The sequence below is a fragment of the Pinus tabuliformis genome, chromosome 7, assembly GCF_031772625.1.
Source record: "Pinus tabuliformis cultivar Carrire ecotype Pingquan chromosome 7, CPIR1, whole genome shotgun sequence".
Lineage (NCBI taxonomy): Eukaryota > Viridiplantae > Streptophyta > Pinopsida > Pinales > Pinaceae > Pinus > Pinus tabuliformis.
In genome coordinates, this window is record NC_142293.1 from 1,457,501,178 (window position 1) to 1,457,523,035 (window position 21,858).

Genomic DNA, 21,858 nt, shown 5'->3' on the forward strand with positions numbered 1-21,858 from the left:
TAGACAATTTTTTACACATTTAAAACAAAATTCATTAAAAAAAACCTGTAAGAGGAAATTCAACAATTTTTTCAAATTTAGAGGACGACCTTCCTGTCCCACAATAATAAATTCAACAACATTTCAAGTCCAAATTGATCAACCATTTAAAATGCAATCGAATTTATTAATTATTATAAATCATTTTAAATCAATATTTTAATTAGGAATTGTGTTTGATATATTATTAAAATCTATCATGGGGCAGAATAATCGTTGGGAACAGGGTTCACTAGCCCAAGCTCTTTACATCACGTTGCTGGTTTGAAGGACATCGGCTGTGGCGTGAAAGGCACGCTTCCTAAGTTTTCACAGTGATAGGTGTGTGACTGATAAGACCAATGAAACCCTACTCTCATATATTTCCGTCTAACACTGCGTTTTCATTTCACTCATAATTTATCATAAGAATCAGCATCTGCAGCTTTTCACAGAGTAAAAGCTTTTCACCGCTCTGGAATCCATGGCGCCATGGCGGCTTGTATCGGGGACTTCTGAGATGCAGGTAAGACAACTCAAGTTTTTTCCTGTAAAACAATTAGCTGTTCTCTTCGCCTCTTGTCTAATACATATTTATTATACTTGTACAGTTAGTGGAGGCGAAAATATTGGAAACGGTACAGTACAGAGCTATGAATGGAATGGGTAGAATTGGAAAGAAGAAAATAACGGTATGTGTTTATCTACCCATTTTTGCATTTTTTCATAGAGATTAAGAAAATAAACCACTGAATGGTGGGCAGAATGGTAAAGAAACACATGGTGTATACCGCTCTGCATGTGTTTAATTTTCATATAAATATTTTGTGAGAAGACAATGAATGGTCATCATAATTTTAGTCGTTGCCGAGTTTGGAGTTTGAAAAATAGTGGTCCACTGAACCCTTTGTCGAATCAACATGCTCATGTGAAACCTACGAAGAACCATTATTTCTGCAAACTATGTAACGGGAGTGTATATAAGTCAGCCATTGTGTGAGAAGTTGCCTTGCCTTAGAAGGGAAAGGAGGCCGCAGTAGCCATACTCATCACTCGTTCGAAAGATCCAGTGTCCTCAGCATTTTTTGTTGTTCCGGTCCCAGATCTTGTTTAAGTTCCAGCGATTGATCATGTAAAGGCAAAGTTAGTTTCCCATTTTATGTCCATAGTTTTAGTGTGGCAATCGTTTCGGTTAACAACTCTTGTTCGAAGGTTCTTTATAAAATGAAAGGTAGAATCTGCATAAATATGAATATGAGTGAGTGGATAGCGGTATATGTTGGTTATATATCGAAGCACAAATTGAAGTGCCTCTTTCATTTTTAGTAGTAAATTAATAGATCACTTAAATCAGATGGAATTTGTCTGGTCAACTTCCAAGCAGTTGAAATAGAGATCCCAATATGTAAGAATTGGTAGTTTCCTAGATCTCTACAAGTAAGCGCTGAAATTTTGTTATTAGAGTGATGGAAATTTGTAAATTTTTCCCATACTATTCTGTGAACAAGCTTTTAGTGGATTGTTTTGCTCCAATATTCAATCTTTTCAATTCATTTGGTGAACCAAGCTATACGAGGTAGAAGACCCATGTTTTGCTCCAATATTCAATCTTTTCAATTCATTTGGTGAACCAAGCTATACGAGGTAGAAGACCCATGAATTGAATTTAGTATCCGTCCATTAGAGAAACTTGACACAACAAACCCGATCTCCGAACGCAAACTGCCAAAAAAGTGATTTATAAGGAGTGAGATTCATTCCATCTCTTGCAATTGTGGCCACACAACATCCATAGTTTTGTAGGCAATATATCCCTCGCACAATGTATTCATCGTATGTAGCTAATGAATCACATTGCATATGAATTAAGCTCCGGAAGTTTCTTTTTTTTGCATTTAAAAAAAAAAAAAATCTTCCATTTAAAATAATGGAAAAGGGACCATGACAATATTTTTTTCAATCTTAAAGTGAGACCTAGCTAGTTTATTGGATTGGTCCTAGGCTAGGACCAAACTAGAATTTACATTTTTAATGGCATTAGATGGTTTATTCATGAGTAATTAAAAAAGAAAAATATAGGAAAATATATGTTGTATGGTAAAAAGTAGAGTGTTTAATATTATTTAATGCGTCTTTTTACTTCTCTTCTTTTGCAATCTTTACTATTAAAAACCCACCATTCTTGTTTGTCTATTGCATTGATTTGTTTAGAAGCTATAACACAAGAATGACAACATTTGAGTGTGAAAAAAGGGTCTATTGTTGCTAACAAGCCACAAATGACTAACCACATCATTGAGATTGTCTCATATTGAGGCAATCATTCTCTTTAAAATATATTTAGTTCTTATTATTAGCTTGATTGAAATTGTTTTTAAATGGAGGATGCTTCAACCAATTGTTGTTTTAATAAAATAGACAAATATGGATGATATTGTGTAGGTATTTTAATTTGTTTTTACTCTTTTCTCAAATAAAAGCTTAATTAATATGGCTATTTGGATATGTGAAAAAATATATTCCTCCCATTGGGAATTGCTCACTCAATCAAGATTCATGAGAGAGCAATCCCTCTTAAGACGACTTGACTAGATTTTCCTGTTGTTCCTTCACATTTATGTACTTGAAAAGAACTCTTATTAGTTGTGCCTTCCTTTACTTTTGCCATTTCGTTAGAAGATTTCTTTGACCTCAAAAAACTAGTTGTTGGGCTAGATCTCATCCCTCTTGTTCACTGTAAGAGCATTGAATGTTAATTGGATGGTTGGGAAGGGAATATATGTTGGTTGAGTTGGGGGTCAATGTCATTCATTCACTCAACTAGGTGGATGGGTTCATTTATAAGTTGTTAAAGTGATGGCACGATAATCACCCAAGCACCCAAAGAAAGATCAATTCCAATGCTTTATCACCTTGTCATCCCTTGGATTGAGTGACATTGTCAATAGAAAATTGCCTCATATAGAGAAGAAATTTAACTTATATACTTGTGAATAGGATACTATTTTTGATTTCCCATTTTTGAACTTTATTTAGAAGCTTGGGTGATATCATTAGAATACTATCGCTGATATTTCTAAATGGATGTCAATGTTATTTTCCATAGGAATTAAAGAGCATCGAGATTGGCATGTTCAAGCCTTCATCACAGATGATGCTACTGCTGAAATTGCATTAAGGTGATGTGTTTATTTTTTTTATAAGAGACATAAAATATTGTTAATGTATATTCTCTCTAAAAATCATGTTATTCCAGGTCTTCAATCAAGTGTACAATATTATTATATGTGTGACACGTACGTCGTGCATGGTTAAATAATGTTGGAAATAAAATCCAAAGAAGGGAAAACCAAATCCTTATCTTTCGTGCTTTAGGAGAAATCATGCACACATGTTAAGATGATGAATATGTAAAAAATGCAGATGAAAGGCTCTTTGAAGAATTTCAGTGAACATGAAAAGTTTTGGAATATTTAAAAACCATTTGGTTAGCCAACAACAAAATATGTAAGTTTCTTGTAGGTGGTTCCAATGACTCTATTTTTCATGTCATGTGTATAGTTATTAATACATAACTAATGAATTTCTTTCTACAGATATGTGGGCAAAAACATGTATAAATTTTCTACACTCTAATCAAGATACAAACAATGCAATTGAATCTTACCATGGGTATATCAATGAAAGGTATGTAAGTGAGAAGAACAATCCATGCTATAGACGGGTTGATTATCATTTCAATGCTTTCCATAAGTATATGAGCTTTTTTATTGTTGCAGTCGAGGAATCCACATGTTAGAATGTTCCAACTTGTCGACTTCAATTATTTGATGACCATGTTGTTGGAAAAATCTCTAGCATTAAGAACAATGCTCCAGCCATTAGCATCCCAATTTTCTCCTTGAGAGTGCTTCCCTTATTGTAAAACCAATGGGGATGTATTGTTGCCCACACAAACCACCATTTTCCTTCATAAATTTGTTCATTCTTATAACCACCTCCATAAGACCTTCTCAATGCCCACACCTACCCTTTAGTTATCCACCATTCTCATTGTTTCAATCATCCACCCTTAACAGTTGCCCCCGCCCCCCTCCAAGGGTGATCCCTCACCCTAGGGTGATTCCCAATATCGTACCACTGATGGGGGGTGTATCACCGCCCACACCCACTAGCGTTTTCTTATTTCACTTCTACCATGTCCATATCCATCACCAATTGCTTCACCATCTAATCAACCTTGAACTATGTCCATATCCATCACCACTTGCTTCACCATCTACTTGAGAAGGTTAGTATTATACATTGCCATAGATCTTCATGGTGAGAATGAATAATTGATCAAAATGCTATCATGAGTTAATGAAATTGATTCTATGCATTTTGTGTTTTACAACTAATTGATTATTGCATTTTTGCAGCAATATCAATTTGGAAATGCACTTGGGAGTGTCAAGACTTGTGAGGGGGAATTATAGACCCATTTTCTAGATCTGTCATGATGTCATTTTTGCCATTATGTCACTTATGAGCATGAGTTTTCATTATCAATGTTCGGAATAAAGTTCCATTTTGTAAAAGGAAAAATGTATAGTTGGACCAATTTTGAATACAAATATATGAATTTGGACTTCTCTATATCACACTTTCATTAGCTTTTAAATTCATGATGTGGATTTGATGTTATATTCAATCAAGGTTACATTAATTTTGATGAATGTAGTTAAAATGGTTTTTTTTTTTTTTTTTTACAAATTATCAAGTTTGCAAGTTATCCTATTTTTGTATTTATAACTTACGATGTTGGATACATGGACGAACATATTATTACCATGGAACTTTGCTTAATTATAATAATAGATGTATTATATATATGCTCTTTTAATATAAAATGTAATGTTACAAATTAAAATATAAAACAAAATTAAGTTACATTAATAGTTGTCATAATCTTCAAATATTTATTTACACTCTTTTTACACTAAGTTTTTTTTAGCTTTGTTAAACTAAAAGAGAGTTATTACTAGCTTAGAATTTTTTCTTTTGAAATTTTGATGAAATTTATCTTTTCACACTTCATGTTTCCTTTAGATTTGCTTTAATTCAATAAATTATCATTTATAACAATAGATTTATTTCAAATTATTATGATAAATATTATTGAAATAAATCATTTAATTGAAATATATATATATATATATATATATATATATTTGAAATAAATAATATTGATAATAATTAAATGCTATATTTATTATGTGTGAGACCAAATAAAATAAGATAAAATAAAGTGAGATGTCTACAATTAGGTTTTCATTGTAAAACTAAAAATAATAATTTGGATTTATATCTTGCATATGGTTTTGGTTGCACGTGTTATTGTGCATGTAATATGTTTTTTTTTTTTTTTGTAGAATATACAAATATAGGATGACTCTCAAAATAATTAGAGAGCAAAGGTAGAGGATATTGGAGTGGAGGTGAAGTTTGATGTATATTTTATTATTAATGAAAAGAGTTTCTCATCTTTCACTGTGGTTTTTTGGGTTGGGTTTTCCACATAAAATTTGTGTTGTCTTAATAAATTATTATTGATCTAAGATTTATTGTAATTTATTTATTGATTTGTGTTCAAAATATAACAATATTGAAAACATCTCTAAACATGGTTCCAATGTCTAATTATACATATTAGAGATTTTCACATTTTTTTAAATATATTTATCTTTTGGCTTTTTAGGTGATTAAATAGTTCTTGAAAGTTAGATTGTATTTGCAAGTTTTAGATTGTGTCCCTTTTCCATAGTAAGTGTAATAGAATATTATGGTTGTGTATCAAATTGAAATTTCATGTAACTAGATTTAATAAATCAAGAGACATTTCATTGTTCAAAAGAAATTGCATATATATATATATATAACGCTCTTTAAATAATTTAAGGGGTTTAGTTTATCATTTTGTTTAATAAAACAAAGAAAAAAGTGATTAGATAAAAAAGGTGAACAATTATCTCAATATTATATGGTATAAACATATAAAATGTTGCATTAAAAATAATAAAAGTAGAGTATTTAAAACCTAAAAATTTTAAAAAATAAAGGAAAATTGTGAGAGCACTATATGAAGGACATCATCAAGCTACTAACAAGTATGCAATTGATTTGCAACTTTTTTAAAGTGTATCATTCATATAAAGACAAAATGTACATACATTTTTAAATGTCAAAACACTTTTCTAATACACCATTCTATATCAAAAAAAAAGTTTAGCCTATACTAGTTGAATATATATGCTCTATGTATTGTTTTCAAAACTTGAACCCACATCCTTTCAAGCCTTTTGGTGTAATTTTTGATCTTTTAACCATCCCATATCATTTGCCCTTTTTTCCTTCTTCAAAAGATAAAATATAATCAATAAATATGCAAATTGATATCAACATAATAAAAAAAATGAGTCAATACAAATGCAAAATTGTATGGATATAATGAATACATGAGAACCATGTAAAATGAAAGAAGGCACAATGCATTGAATATCTATGTAATAATAATTAATAATAAATTATATTTTAATCTATGTAATAATAATTAATAATAAATTATATTTTAATCTATTATGAGCTATGTTATAGGATATACAACTTACCTCTCTTAATTTCCCTTAATGGTGGCGAACATCTCAATATAATTGTAGCAATAAAAACAATATAGAAAAACATGATCTAAGTGGTATCTATAATCATATTTGTTCTCCTTTAGGCATGTTTATATTTCATCTCAATGTTAAACATGATTTACATTGCTATCATAATAAGTGTTATAAATGGAATTGGAAATCTAATAATGAAAATGATATGTTTACTTTTTAGTGGCATTAGACTAACTCTTCTTGTTGTCTCAATCTATGTATTTGTGCATTCTTTTCTTCTTGTTTTGAATTTAGAGCTCAACATTCCCTATTAGAGAATGGCCCAATGGCCACAATTCACTGTTAATTTTTGTGGCCACATTGTTTTGCTTTAGTTTTATTATGAATGATTTTCTTTGGATTTTTTTACCAACATTAATGTGAAATATATTGTTAGTTATTAATGTTGGCTAGGATTTGCAATTATTTTATTTAGTGTTTGAATTTATATTTATAGATGTATAGTGATAAATAATCTACTACAATTTTTAGAAATTTCAAAACTAATTTGACTTTGTGATTAAGTGTTCTACTTGTTTTTTGGTTAGTGGTAGTTCTATAGATTGTTAAACTAAGTCAATATTATATTAGAAACGATATATACTATATAAATGCTTATAAATAAAAAATGTGAGAAATATAGTAGTTGGATGCAAGTTTTCTTAAACATCCATGCATAAGAATAGTTAATACATAATGTTAGATGTCTATCCTTGTGGAGGATAATAATAAGAAAGTAAGAATGTTCATGCACAATCTAACGAGGGATTGATTTGGAAGCCTGAGAGACAACCAAGGATCTAATGCAAGAGCTCCGTAGTAAGATCCACATTTGACCCAATGATTTGCTAACATCAAAGCACCTCCTTCCTTTCAAGGAATTAATTGACCCCTCATATGTTCTATTGTTTCCCTAAGAAATTCTAGGCAAGAGTAGAACAAGGACTAGCTACGAAAAAGATAAAAAAACAAGTGCAACTACTCCCTACCTCCTTTGATAATGAGAAGTCTCAAATTTATAGTTTAAATAACTCTTGCATTACTCTCATAGGAAGCCTATTATATTGTTTTCACTCTTCAAATTATCATTTAGAGCACCTAATTTGAACAAACCTCTCAACACTCATCCCTTCAAATAAAAATCCACACTAATATTTTACTTATGAATAGAAAGTAGGATTGATTGACAGGGCCACATGTAAAAGTTTAAATGACTCTTGAAATACATTCACAAAAGGGTGTTACATTACTTTTGATATTCGAACTATTAAGCTACCTTCAAATATCCCTTCAATCTGAATGAAAATTCTTCCCATCACATTTGTTTCTTTAAAACAACAAATCTTACTCTTTTGGGAAAGCCCAACTTACTCAACAACTATTCATATTCATTGCGGTTCAATGTGTATCTTTCCTTCAGTTCACATGCTATGGCTCTAATGAGCAACTCCCACTTAGTCCACTCTAATAAAACCTACAGTCTTAGCCTAACCCAATTCAATGTGTTTATTTCCTTCATTTTACATTCTATGGCTCTAATGAGCAGCTCCCATTGATCAATGTTTGAATTTCTATAGTTACAATAATGTCTTATGAGGAATCACTTGAAGCTAAATAGAATGCATTGACGGCGCAATGAGCAAGGGATTCACAATGGCCATTTTACTGCGCTTAATTGCCACTTTAATCTCTTTCAAGTGTCAATATACATAATGGTTTTATTTCTTTTAGGTATCAATAATCATCACAATTATCTCTGAAACAAGTGATTTCAGGATTATGTGGAAAATAAAAAAGAAAATGATGATGTTTGGCTAGTGGCCATTGAATTGTATTAACAAAAATAATGGTAGGCATGGGAGGACCACTCACAAGAATGATGAAGGTTCGATGAGTATGTTGAGTGTGAAATCTAGAGGATGCCTATATAGGAAGGAAATAGGGGAATAGGAAATTTTTGAATCTCAAGCAAGTGTAAAATTTCAAATTTATCTTACTTGTTAAGTGGAAATTTGATGACTATTATTTGATTTTCATGCATGTTAATTTATGTTTTATCTAAATTGGTAAGGTAAAATTTGTGAGTTCTTATATGCAATTTTTTATAACAAGAGGGACGTAGGCTTTAAGGTAGTAATCTTTAGAAAAAAATGTACAATAACTCACTAGTTTATGAAATGTATGTCAATAATATCCAAATGAAAAATGTCACTACTCTAATGTTTTTGAATATTCCTTTTTGTATTTGCAAAAATCTCATTTGTAACCAAATTAATCAAAGAATAATGACAAAAAATAAGTGTTGAAACTAAATAAAATGTCAAAATTGGCTTTATCTAAATCACTCAATAAATTGATAACAAACCATTTAAATATTGAGGAATCAAATTATGGTTTGAAAATGTTTTTCTTAAATATTTAGGATTCAAATTGTGGTTTTAAAATATTTTTCCCTTTCACTTTGATGTTTCAAAATTTTCCTTTGACGTAAAAAATACCTTTAAAATAGATAAAAATGAAAAATTACTTTTGTAGAAGGTCAAATTGGGGGCCTTGGTGCTAAATCATTTTGGAAAGCTGGCGGTGTGATTATCCCAGGAACAGGACATCGAGTGCAAGCAAAAAAGGAGTGCAATACATCGGGTGTAGCCAAAAAAGGAGCGCAATGAGAAAAAGTGTCAAACTGTGCGATTGTCAAGGTGTGTGACAACACAAAAAGTTAAAAAATTGGTGACAATTTTTTCAAAACTTAGAATAGATCAAGTCTACTAAAAATTCTAGAAATATTTCCTATGCATTTTTAGCCTTAGAGCATCTTACTAACTTTATTTTAGGTGACTCTATTATGATAATATTTCGCTGTGTATTGTGTATTCTATATGTTAGTGGTGTATTTTGTAGGATAATTTTACATTTTTTTGGATTGGTTGGAATTAAAGTGTGAGTTGTGAACTTTCTAAAATTTTAGTGTTTTTTTTTTTAGAGTGTTAAATCTATATATGCAATTAAAATTTATTTTAAATAACAAAAATAAGAATTTGACTCAATTTTTTTTCCTAAGCAGTGGCTAATACTTTTTAGGTCCACTTGATGAGTTTGACTAGTAATAATTTATATAAAATCCTACATACAAACCAAATATGAACAATGGAGTGATTTTCGCCTTAACCTCAGCCTAAAATAAGTGTTCGCGCAAACAGATAAGTATAATCTGCAAAGCCCTACAGCAATGAATTATAAAGACGATGAGGGCGTACTTTCACACAATCGATTGTCATGTTTCCACTAGTCATGATTTACAATATCCTGCAAAATCAATGGCCATTACCTGTAGTTAATGGCTATTACCCATAGTCTAATTAAACTGCTTTTTTGTCTTGAAAATCATGGAAATTTTGGCAATATTTTGATAAAGTCACTTAAGGATTTTTGTAAATATAGGTTACAACTATCTAACTTCAAGATTTTCGGTGCCCCAAAAGTTTTTGATAGTGCTGAATGTTAAAATAAGCTAATTACTCTTGCATGAGGAGTTGGCTAAAGTTAGAGAGTCAATTAACTGAGCGTTGAGTCAATTCAAGATAATTCATAGTTGAACTTGTCAAGTTGTGTGATTGCGTGTCAAGATATTTTAGGCGAGTCACTAGTTGGAAAAGGTTAAATACCTTTCACCTGGTTCATTGTAATTATCAAGTTTTGTGTGATCAATAGAATAGCAACAACTCGTGTGTTTTGGGTGAATTTGTGTTTAAGATTCTTTGCCTTTCCAATAAATTGGTATCAGAGCTAAGGAAGGATCACAAGATCCATGGTGCCTGCAGAGCCAATGAGAAGAGGGCCAAGAAAAGAAGGCCGACGATTTAAAAAAAATGTGTTGCAAATTTGTCGGACTGTTGAAAAGCGCTCAAGTTTCACACTTTGTTAGTGTAAAAATCGTGCAAATATCATTTGACTATGATTCTAAAAAAAATAGTGTAAATTGTGCAGGTTTATATGTGTCGGGGGAGCGCACATCTTTTGAAATATTGAGCATCTCTGACCGTAAGTCAAAAGGCTAGGCTGCATTGTATTTTTGAAATTATCACATGGAACCCGTGGCCCACTTCGTACGACGTGTTGAAACTACTTAAGGTAATTTATTTTTAAGTGCTAATTCCATATAAGTGATACGTACAAGTTCAAAAAGCCTTATATGAAATTATTTTTTAATAAAGTTCTTTTCTAATTATGAAGTTGAAGGTAATGAAGATAAAGTTTACATGTCGAAGAAAGTGCTCTATCGATTGAAGCAAGCGCCTAGAGCTTGGTATAGCAGAACCTAAGAATGACGCAGAAGAACGAGCTCTCAGTAATGCAAAGAGGGAACAATGTAAGAAAGATAAGAAGAAGAATGCATAAGCATTGCAGCTTATCCCGCAGGGAGTGGACTGAGCAGTGTTCCAGAAGATTATGATCACATCTTCAACAAAGGAAGCATGGGATACTTTGGCGAAAAGCTATAAAGGTATGGCCAAAGTCAATATTGTTAAGCTGCAAATTACTAAGAGATATTTTGAAAGTTTGCGGATGAAGGAAACATAAGACATCAATCCTTTCATGAATCAGGTCATGACTGTCATAAATAAGTGAAAATTTTATGGTGAATAAATTAAAGATCAAATACTGTTTGAGAAGGTCCTCAAATCTTTGTTTACCAAATTTGATGTTGTGGTAGCAGCGATAGAAGAAGCCAAGGATTTGGTATCATTAATAGTTGACAAGTTAATGGGATCACTTCTATCACATGAGGCAAGGATAGACAAAATAAGGATTCCACTTTAGAAACTGCTTTCAAAAGTTGGGTTTCTATTTCAAGAGATAGAGGTCAAGGCAGAAGTATATCGAGAGGCATAGGACGCAGTGGAAGATATGGTGGTAAGAGAGATGGCCGAGAAAATCATGAACATGAAAGTGGAAGAAACTGCAGAAACTTCAACAATACTCTAAGATTTGACAAATCAAAGGTGACATGTTATTATTGCAATAAATTTGGTCACTATGCCTGTGATTGCAGGAAGAAGATCACTGATCAAGGGAGCCAGAGAGCTAATGTCACTACAGAGAGTACTAACTCCATGTTCCTAGCTTGCAATACCATGCATGAACCTTCTGATAGTGTGTGGCTATTGGATAATGGTTGCAGTAACCACATGACACACAACAAGAATTTGGTTGCAAATTTGGATCAATCTGTGAAGACAAAGGTAAAGTTGGGCACTGACAAGACAATGGATGTAGATGGAAAATGAGTTGTCAACATTCTGACCAAGTAGGGGGAATTGAAGACAATCTCAAAGTATATTATGTTCCTAGTTTCAAACATAATTTGATAAGTGTTGGTCAATTGAAAAAGAAATGATACAAAGTTATCTTTCAAGGTCAAGACTGTGTTATATATGATAAGCCCCTAATCAAGCAGTTGATAGCGAAGGTGCAGATGACGAGGAACAAACTCTTTCCTCTAATTATGAATTACAGTGATTAGGTTAGTTCTTTTACAGTTGCATGTTCTGATGATTATTGGTTATGGCACTTTTAGTTTGGACACTTGCACTTTTTTGGTTTAAGATTGTTGTAGAATAAACATATGGTCATAGGATTACCTCCCATCAAAGAACCTACTAGCACTTGTGAGTGTTGCATCTTTGGAAATCAACACCATGAAAGTTTTCCAAAGGGAGTTGCATACCGAGCAAAGCAACCTCTTAAGCTAGTGCATACAGACTTATGTGGACCTATGAGGACACAGTTGTTTGGTGGAAGTTGTTACTTCCTCACTTTCATTGATGATTATAACAGAAAGACTTGGGTTTACTTCTTGAAGCAGAAGTCTGAAACTTTTTCAAAGTTCGGAGAATTCAACCTTAGCAGAGAACCAAAGTGATCAACAAATCAAGGTATTGAGGTCAGATCGTGGTGGAGAATATGATTCAAAAGCATTCCATGATTATTGTAAACAACATGGAATCAGAAGACAATTTACAACCAGGTACACACCGCAATAGAATGGTGTAGCAGAGAGAAATAATAGGACAATTATGAACATGGTAAGAAGCATGTTGAAAGGTAGAAAATTGGGCAGAAGCGGTTGCATGTGCTATTTATGTGATCAACAGATCTCCTACAAAGAGTGTGATGAACAGAGTACCAGAACAAGCATGGTCAGGGATGTCTTGCAACATATCTCATATTAGAGTATTTGGATGTGTAGCTTATGCACATGTGCCTAAAGAGCTAAGAGGAAAATTGTACGATAAAAGTGAAAAATGCATATTCACTGGTTATAGTGAGCAATAAAAAGCTTACATATTGTATAGCCTTGTCACTAAGAAGACCATTATTAGCAGAGATGTTGTGTTCAAAGAGCAAGGGTCATGGAACAGTAGTATAGACAAAATAGTTGATGCAAAAGTGCCACTGATGGAAGAAGATGATGTAGCAGAAAAGGAGTAGCAAGAATCGTAGGTGAAGACACCAAATAGAGACACACCAACAAGGACTCCAAGATTTTCTGAGCAACATGGATCTTCAAGTATATCAACAGATCAAGGTTCTCCTAACAATCAATCAAGGGATGAATCAAGCAATGGTAAGAGAAAGCTGAGAAGTCTGAACGATATTTATGATGATTTGGATGTTAGTTCAAATTTTGCATTGTTGACATTCCAACCTTCTTCGTTTGAAGAAGCAATTAGAGATGAAAATTGGGTGCAAGCCATGGATGAAGAAATTGAAGCTATTGAAAACAATGATACATGAGATTTGATTGATTTACAAAATGACAAAAATCTCATTGGTGTGAAGTGGGTGTACAAGACAAAGTTGAACGAGAAAGGTGAAATTGACAGATTTAAAGCAAGGCTTGTAGCAAAAGGATTCTCGCAGCAACCAAGAATAGACTTTGGAGAAACATTTGCTCCGGTAGCCAGATTGGATACTATAAGAGCAGTTCTAGCCACAACGACTCAAAACAAGTGGAAAGTATATCAGATGGATGTGAAATCAACCTTCTTGAATGGAATTCTAGAAGAAGAAATTTATGTGCAACAACGCCCAGGTTATGAAGTTGAAGGTAATGAAGATACAATTTATAGGTTGAAGGAAGCGCTTATAGACTGAAGCAAGCGCCTAGAGATTGGTATAATAAAATTGACAGCTACATGATTAAGAATGGATTTTGCAAAAGCAACAATGAGCCTACCTTGTACACAAAGGTAAATGAGCATGGGCAAAGTTTGATTGTTTACTTATATGTTGACGACGTGATCTTTACAGGTGATTTTGAGTTAGATGAATTTAAAGCAGCCATGATGAAATAATTTGAGATGACAAATCTTTGTCTCATGAAATATTTTCTTGGCATAGAAGTTGAGCAATATGAAAAATGAATTTTTATTTGTCAAAATAAATATGCCAAATATTTGATGAAAATATTCAGGATGGAAAATTGCAAACATGTCCCTACACCAGTTTCAACAGGTACAAATTAAAGCAAGGATGATGAAGGATAAGATATCAATCCAACTCTATTCAAAGGATTGGTTGGCAGCCTCATGTATCTCACAGCTATAAGACTAGATATCATGCAAGGGTGAGTTTGATTTCCATATTTATGGAGACTCCAAAAGACACACATTGGAGTGTAGGAAAAATAATTCTGAGATACATAGCAGGAACTAGAGGTTGTGGCATAATGTATGCAACCACAAAAAATGAGGATTTGATTGGATACATAGATAGTGGTTTTGCAGGAAGTTTGGATGGTAGGAAGAGAACTTCTGGTTTTGTGTTCCATCTTGGTTTAGGTGTGATTTCATGGGCATCTACGAAGCAGCCCATTGTGACACTTTCGTCAGCGGAAGCAGAATATATAGCAACAACATCAGCATCATGTCAAACAGTCTGGTTAAGAAGAGTATTTGATGGACTCAAGCAGAAACAACAAGGATTAACAAAAATTTACTGTGACAACACCTCAACGATTGCACTATCCAAGAACAGTGTGTTTCATCAAAAGAGCAAGCATATTGATATTAGATATCACTTTATTAGAAAACTTGTGAGCAATGGAGAAGTTCACTTGAAGCTTGTAAATCTAGTGGTCAATTGGCTGATATATTTACTAGGTCATTAGCAAAATATGTGTTTGAGTTTCATAGAAGAAACTTGGGTGTTGTAAACCTAACTGAGACATAGACCAACAGGCATGTTTGAGTTGTCATGTGTCATGTCTTAGTTTAGCGATTTTAATTAAGGGGGAGTGTTAAAATAAGCTAATTACTCCCGCATGAGGAGTTGGATAAAGTTAGAGAGTCAATTAACTGAGCATTGAGTCAAGTCGAGATAATTCATAGTCGAACTTATAATGTGTGGTTGCATGTCAAGTTGTGTGATTTCATGTGAAGATATTTTAGGCGAGTGGCTAGTTGGAAAAGGTTAAATACCCTTCACTGGGTTCATTGTAATTATAAAGTTTTGTGTGATCGATAGAAGAGACAGAACTTGTGTGTTTTGGGTGAATTTGAGTTTAAGCTTCTCTACCTTTCCAACATTGAATCCATTTCCACCATAAAAAAATAAAATTACTCAAACATTAATACTATAAAATTTCTTAATTTTGTTTTGCCCCAAAACCTCTTTTAGCCGTCCGGGAAATTCCTCCACCTTGGTAAACGACTTCATTGATCTTCATGTATGGCCTCTCGCCTGTGTTATTGTTGATGCCATGAATACCGAGGTGCATTTGTTCTTTTGGGTTTAAAGAGTGAGATGTGCTTATTTACATTGCAATCTCACATGATCTCGGGGTCTAAGCTCACTGTGTTGGTGAAATCGCATTATGAATCTTGATATTATGTTGATTCGTGTATCTGCCCAATATAATTATTTAATTTTATCTTAAAATATAATTTATAATAAAATTATGTATTATTGTTTATAAAACATTAATATGAAAATAAAGTTTTGCAGCTTTAAAACATTTAAATTATATCCAATTACAACTTTAAATGATAATTTACATAATTTCCTTGTAAATTTCAAATAAAATTAACAAAAAAATAATAATAAAGGGAAATTCAACAATTTTTAAAAATTTCAAGGACGCCTTTGATCGTCTCAGAATAATATTTCAGGATTCCAAATTGATTAACAATTTACATGTGAAACCATAAAATCTAAACTGATTTGAATATTTAGAAACAGATGCAATCAAATTTTTAGGTTTTTGAGTTTTTTTTTATTATAAATCGTTTTCAATCAATATTTAGATTAATGAAGAATATAATATACAGAGTTTAATAGTACTCAGGCGATATCCCACGTGGTTGGGATGGCACATTATTAACCTCCCCATCCAGGTTCGACCCACGAGTTACATGATGCGTTGCCATCTATGGACGCAACAATTGTAAATATTGGACACTTGGTAATATAATGCTTCTTCCGAGGGGTTTACCTCCGCTCATTTAAAAATATACAGAGTTTACTGATAATAATCATAAGGCTCCTAGCGGTTTACCTCCCCTCATTTAAAAATATACAGAGTTTAATAATAATAATCATAAGGCTACGATGATAAGGAATTGTGTTTGACATATTATTAAAATCTAACCTAAGGCAGAATAATCGTTGGGGTTCACTAGCCCAAAGCATTTACATCACGTCATCGTTTGAAGAACATCGGCTGTGCGATATAGCAGTGGCCTAAAAGGCACCTTTGTGAGTTGGCGTGAGAAAGCACACTTGTGAGTTTTCACCGTGTTAGGGGTGTGACAACCAATGAAACCCTAGTCTCATATCTTTCTATCTAACACTCAGTGTCCTCAACATTTTTTTTTGTACCGATCCCAGACCTAGTTTAAGTTCTAGTGATTGATCCAGTAAAGGAAAAGTTAGTTTCTCATTTTATGTCCATAGCTTTACTAGAGCACTAACTTTGGTTAACAGCTCCCGGTCAAAGGTTCTTTATAAAATGAAAGGTAGAATTTGCATAAATGCGAGTGAGCGGATATCGGTTAAACACCTAGCAAGATGGGGCATCTTTGGCCATCAGAGGGCCTTCTGAATAACTTATAGTTATATGTAGCTCAGAGAATTTATTGTTATGAATATTTTATAGTTTAATTACTTGCTAGAGCATAAGCATTGGCCAAATCTAAGGAAATTGGCACAGTGGATCTCCAAAAAACTGAGTGAACAACAAACAGGGAAACTTCCTTTTCTAACTCCAAAAATTAGGGTGAACTCTATATGTTGGTTATATATCAATACACAATTTGAAGTGCCTCTTTGATTTTTAGTAGTAAATTAATAGATCACCTAAATCAGATGGAATTATGCCTTTTCTAACTCCAAAAGTTAGGGTGAACTCTATATGTTGGTGATATATCAAAACAAAAATTGAAGTGCCCCTTTCATTTTTAGTAGTAAATTAATAGATCACTTAAATTAGATGGACTTTGTCTGGTCAACGTCGAAGCAATTGAAATAGAGATCCAAATATGCAACAATTGGTAGCGTCTTAGATTTGTAGAAATAAGCACTGAAATTTTTTTATTTGAGTGATAGAGATTTGTAAATTGATTCCATAATATAATGTCAATGAACAAGCTGTTAGAGGATTGTTTTGTTCCAATATTCAATCTTTTCAATTCATTTGGTGAACCAAGCTACGAGGCAGAGGAACCATGAATTGATTTGAGCCTTTCGTAAGCTAGAGAAACTTGAGACAACAAACCCGATATCAGATGGCAAACTGCTAGAAAAATGGTTTATAAGGAGTGAGATTCATTCCATCCCTTACAATTTTCAGTACACAACATCCATATTTTGGTAGGCAATATATCCTTCGCACAATGTATTCAACCTTTGTGGCAAATGAATCACATTGCATATGAATGAAGCGAAGGAAGTAACCCTTTTGTTAATAGAATAAGTTGCATTTACAAAAAAATTCTTAGACAAAAATAATGGAAAAAAAGGGACAATAACAATAATCTTTTTTAATCTTAACGTGAGACCGAGCTAGCTTATTGGATTGGTCCTAGGCCAAGACCAATGCAGTTTGGTAAGGTTTTTCGTTTCCAGTCAACTATTTTCAAACCTGGTATTGTGTTTCTCAGGGCATAGGTTTTATGGTTGTAATAAAAAATATTGATGCTTTTGAAATTTACAATTTTAATGGTATAAAATGTTTATTCATAAGGAATAATTAAAAATGAAAAATATAAGAAAATATATGTTATATGGTAAAAATGTATAGTGTTTTTAGTTGTCAGTATCTATATAGGTATTTATGGGTGGGTAGGGAATGAATAAGCCATATAAAACATATTTGATATGTTTTTTTGTTTTTTGTTTTGTATTTTTTTTTTCTTCTTCGAAAATTTATTTAGTTTGCCTTTTTTTTTCTTCTTTTTTCTTTGCCATATTTACTATTGAAAACCACCATTCTCATTAGTCTATTGCATTGATTTGTTACAAAGCAATGACACAAGAATGACAACATTTGAATGTGAACAAGGGGTTTATTATTAATAGCAAGAAACAAATGACCAACCACATAATTGAGATTTTCCCCTCTTCATTGACAGCCCTAGGATTGAGGTAATCATTCTCTTTAAATGTTTTGAGCTCTTATTACTATATTGATTGAAATTGTTTTAAATGGAGGATGCTTCAACCTATTGTTGTTTTAATAAAATAGAAAAATAAGGACTATATTGTGTGGGTATTTTAATTCATTTTTACTCTTTTCTCAAATAGAACTTAACTAATATGGTTAGTTGGATAGGTGAAAAAATAAGGTCCTCCCATATGGAATTTCTCACTCAATCAAGAGTCATGAGAGATCAATCCCTCTCAAGATGGCTTACTAGATTTGCGTGATGTTCCCTCACATTTATGCACTTGACAAAAACTCCTATTGGTTGTGCCTTCTTTGACCTTTTTCATTTCACTAGAAGACTTCTTTGACCTTAAAAAACTAATGGCTCTGCTAGATCTCGTTCCTCCCATTCATTGTATAAATAATTGGAATGTTAATTAGATGGTTGAGAAGAGAATATATGTTGGTTGAGTTGGGGGTCAATATCATTCATTCACTCAACTAGGTGGATGGTTTCATTTAAAAGTTATTGAAGTGATGGCATGGTAATCACCCAATTAGAGAAATAAAGATCAATCCCAATTCTTTATCCCCCTATCATCCCTTAGATTGAGTGACATTGTCAATATAAAATTACCTCTAACTTTTCATATAGAGAAGAAATTTAACCTTTTTATTGCGAGTCTGATATTATTTTTGATTTCCCCTTTTTGAACTTGATTCAGTAGCTTTGGTGATATCATCCCGCAATACTATAGATGATATTTCTAGATGGATGTGGACCTTATTTGCCCTTGGAAAGAGAGGGTGACGAGATTGGCGTGTTCAAGCCTTCATCATAGGTGATGTTATTGCCGAAATTGAAGCCTTAAGGTGACATGTTTATTCTTTTTATAAGAGACAAAATATTGTTAATGTATATTCTCTTTAAAAGTTATGTTATTCCACATATTCAATAAGAAAAGGTGATGTGGTCACAAGTCAAAATCAATGAAAGATAAACTACAAATTGAAAGGGTTGGACGTGTTTGTGCAAAAAAAGAGGCATTGATGAACAATTGGAGTTATCTTCTAAAAAAAAAGAAATGTGGACCACATGTTTGAGTTAATGCAACATTCTATTATACACAAAATTGGTATGGAAATTTGATACTATGGATTGTTTTACATGAAATACGATATATTATCATTTTTAGTGCATTTCCATAACTATATAAACTTTTTTATTTTTACAATCAAGGGACCCACATCTCACAATGTTCCAACTTGTCGACTCTGATTATTTGGTGAGCATGTTGCTGAAAAAACTCTAGCATTGTGAACACTGCTCTAGGCATTAGCATCCCAATTTCCTCCTTGATGGTGCTTCCCTCTATTGTACAACCGATGGGGATGTATCATCGCCCACACCCACCACCTTTTTCTTTCATAAATTCTTTCATGACTATAACCACCTCCTCAAAACCTTCTCAATGACCACCCCTACCCTTTAGTCATCCACCCTTCTCATTGTTTCAATCGTCCACAATTAACATTCCAATTTCCCTGATTCCCACTATTGTACAACTAATGGGGGTATATCATTGCCCACTCCCACTACCTTTTTCCTAGTTCACTTCCACCATGCCGTTATCCATCACCCATGAACCATGTCAATATCCAACACTAAATTCTCTTGTCTAGCCGTTGATGGCCATGAATATATTATCTTGAAAGATAATCAAAATTCTGTATGTGGAAATTTTGGGCCATTTTTGTTACATAGCACAACAGATATTTTAGCTTAAATAACTGAAGCAATTGGTCCATGCAAATGTGCATAGCAATTCTCACCTGGACACTTTGACATATTGTCAATTGAGCAAATCTTACTTGAACAAGGCTTGTAGATCTATGGAAACAATATCAATGATTGTGATCACTGTTTGTTTGAGTCTACTTGTACACTTGCACCATGTTTCGATATGTCTAATATGAGAAAAACAATTGTACAATTTTTTTTATAATTGTTTCAATTGCAATGAGAATACTGCTACCAATTGTTTCAAACAACACCTAATACTAGAAACATTGAACAAGAGAAATGTATCAATGATTCACAAGCTTATACTATAAACTTATTACTGCCATATGCATGTCAACATGTAGAGGAAAATGTTTTTCCATACAATGAATTTGTGAACTATTTGATGTTAACATATATATCTACAGTACAGAAACAAAATATATTTTCTTGAGATTTTATTCATCAAAGACTTGCTCCAAAGTTTTGTACATTATGCATGTACCAATATCAACTACCGTATGCACATTTAACCAATGATTTAATCAATATAAATACCAGCAATTGAAATATTTAAATGATCATAATATCGTGAAATTTAAATTCCTAATTGGAATTGAATTCACAAGATTGAACAAATAAGTTTTGGTTGAAGATTTAAATAAAAACTTCAAAAATATTTTTGGGTTTTGATATTATCCAACCATTTTTTTTATTATTTTCTGGAATATCTATACATGCATAATTTAAAATAAATAAATTACAATTTCTATGTCATAGAGGAGAGAAAGTTTGTCTACATTTGAGTAATATATTGCAATGATCAACTAGCAAAAAGTAAATCTACAAATTTTTAATTTATGATTATAAAAAGATGTAAATTGAAAAACTGTCATAAAGAATCTTAAACAAAATTATCAAATATTCATTCGAAATAAAAAATCACGAGTCATATAGTAAAATCATAGGCATTTATTAAGTAATTAAAATCATGCACTAACATAAATGCCACAATTCATCACACATGAGAACTGAAAATGGTATTAAAAAAACTGGCATTTCAAAATTGATTAAAAACATCCAAGTCTATAGTGTTCATTGATTCTGGACCCTTTGCACCAACACATAAAGGTGTATAAATACTAAAATATAATAAAATAAAATAGGTCTTGGAACACAAAAATAAACATATTTTTTGAAAATAAATATTGAATTCTAAAAGGTTGTATATTCAATTGAAATCTGGTAGGCAAGAAAACATCTTTTCCTCATCTTCAAAGTCTTCGTAATTGATACTAAGTAGAATGTACTTCGATATAAGTTACCCATTGTGAATATAACTCGTATAGTGCGGAGAAATAAATGGGAGGAAATTAATTGATGTTGATATCAAAATTGACAATTAATACTTGTGCCTTTTTCTTCTTCTTATGATATTTGACCTCAAACTTGGCAATAAGTTTGATTTGCTCAAAAGGCAAACACATAATTTTTTGGAAACTGTATTATGTCCAAACTATAATGGTTTTTATTTCTACCTCATCCCTTGGCAACAAGATCTTCTGTGGGTTGCTTTAATTCTCCTGGAACTGCTTCCTTTAATGACTTTCTACTTGATAGGTCAAATTCTTCTATAAAGTTTGTTCATTTTTCCCAAATTGATAAACATTTCTCATATGTCGTTTGTATGCATGCTCTGATTTCTTTTGTTCTTTCTC

At 32.3% G+C, this 21,858-nt stretch overlaps 1 long non-coding RNA gene across 7 annotated transcripts; it reads left to right on the forward strand.

Moving 5' to 3' along the window:
- Positions 1 to 254: 254 nt before the first annotated feature.
- On the forward strand, positions 255 to 4,650 carry LOC149253249 (uncharacterized). 7 transcript variants are annotated; one of them, XR_016266160.1, is made up of 7 exons: positions 255 to 360; positions 464 to 544; positions 630 to 710; positions 3,125 to 3,197; positions 3,442 to 3,525; positions 3,615 to 3,705; positions 4,440 to 4,649. It is a non-coding gene; the product is annotated as an uncharacterized LOC149253249 (long non-coding RNA). The 7 variants fall into 7 exon arrangements; XR_016266163.1 differs by lacking the exon at positions 255 to 360 and having other exon boundaries at positions 385 to 544; positions 3,615 to 4,309; XR_016266157.1 differs by lacking the exons at positions 255 to 360; positions 3,442 to 3,525 and having other exon boundaries at positions 388 to 544; positions 4,440 to 4,648.
- The last annotated feature ends 17,208 nt before the right edge of the window (positions 4,651 to 21,858 follow it).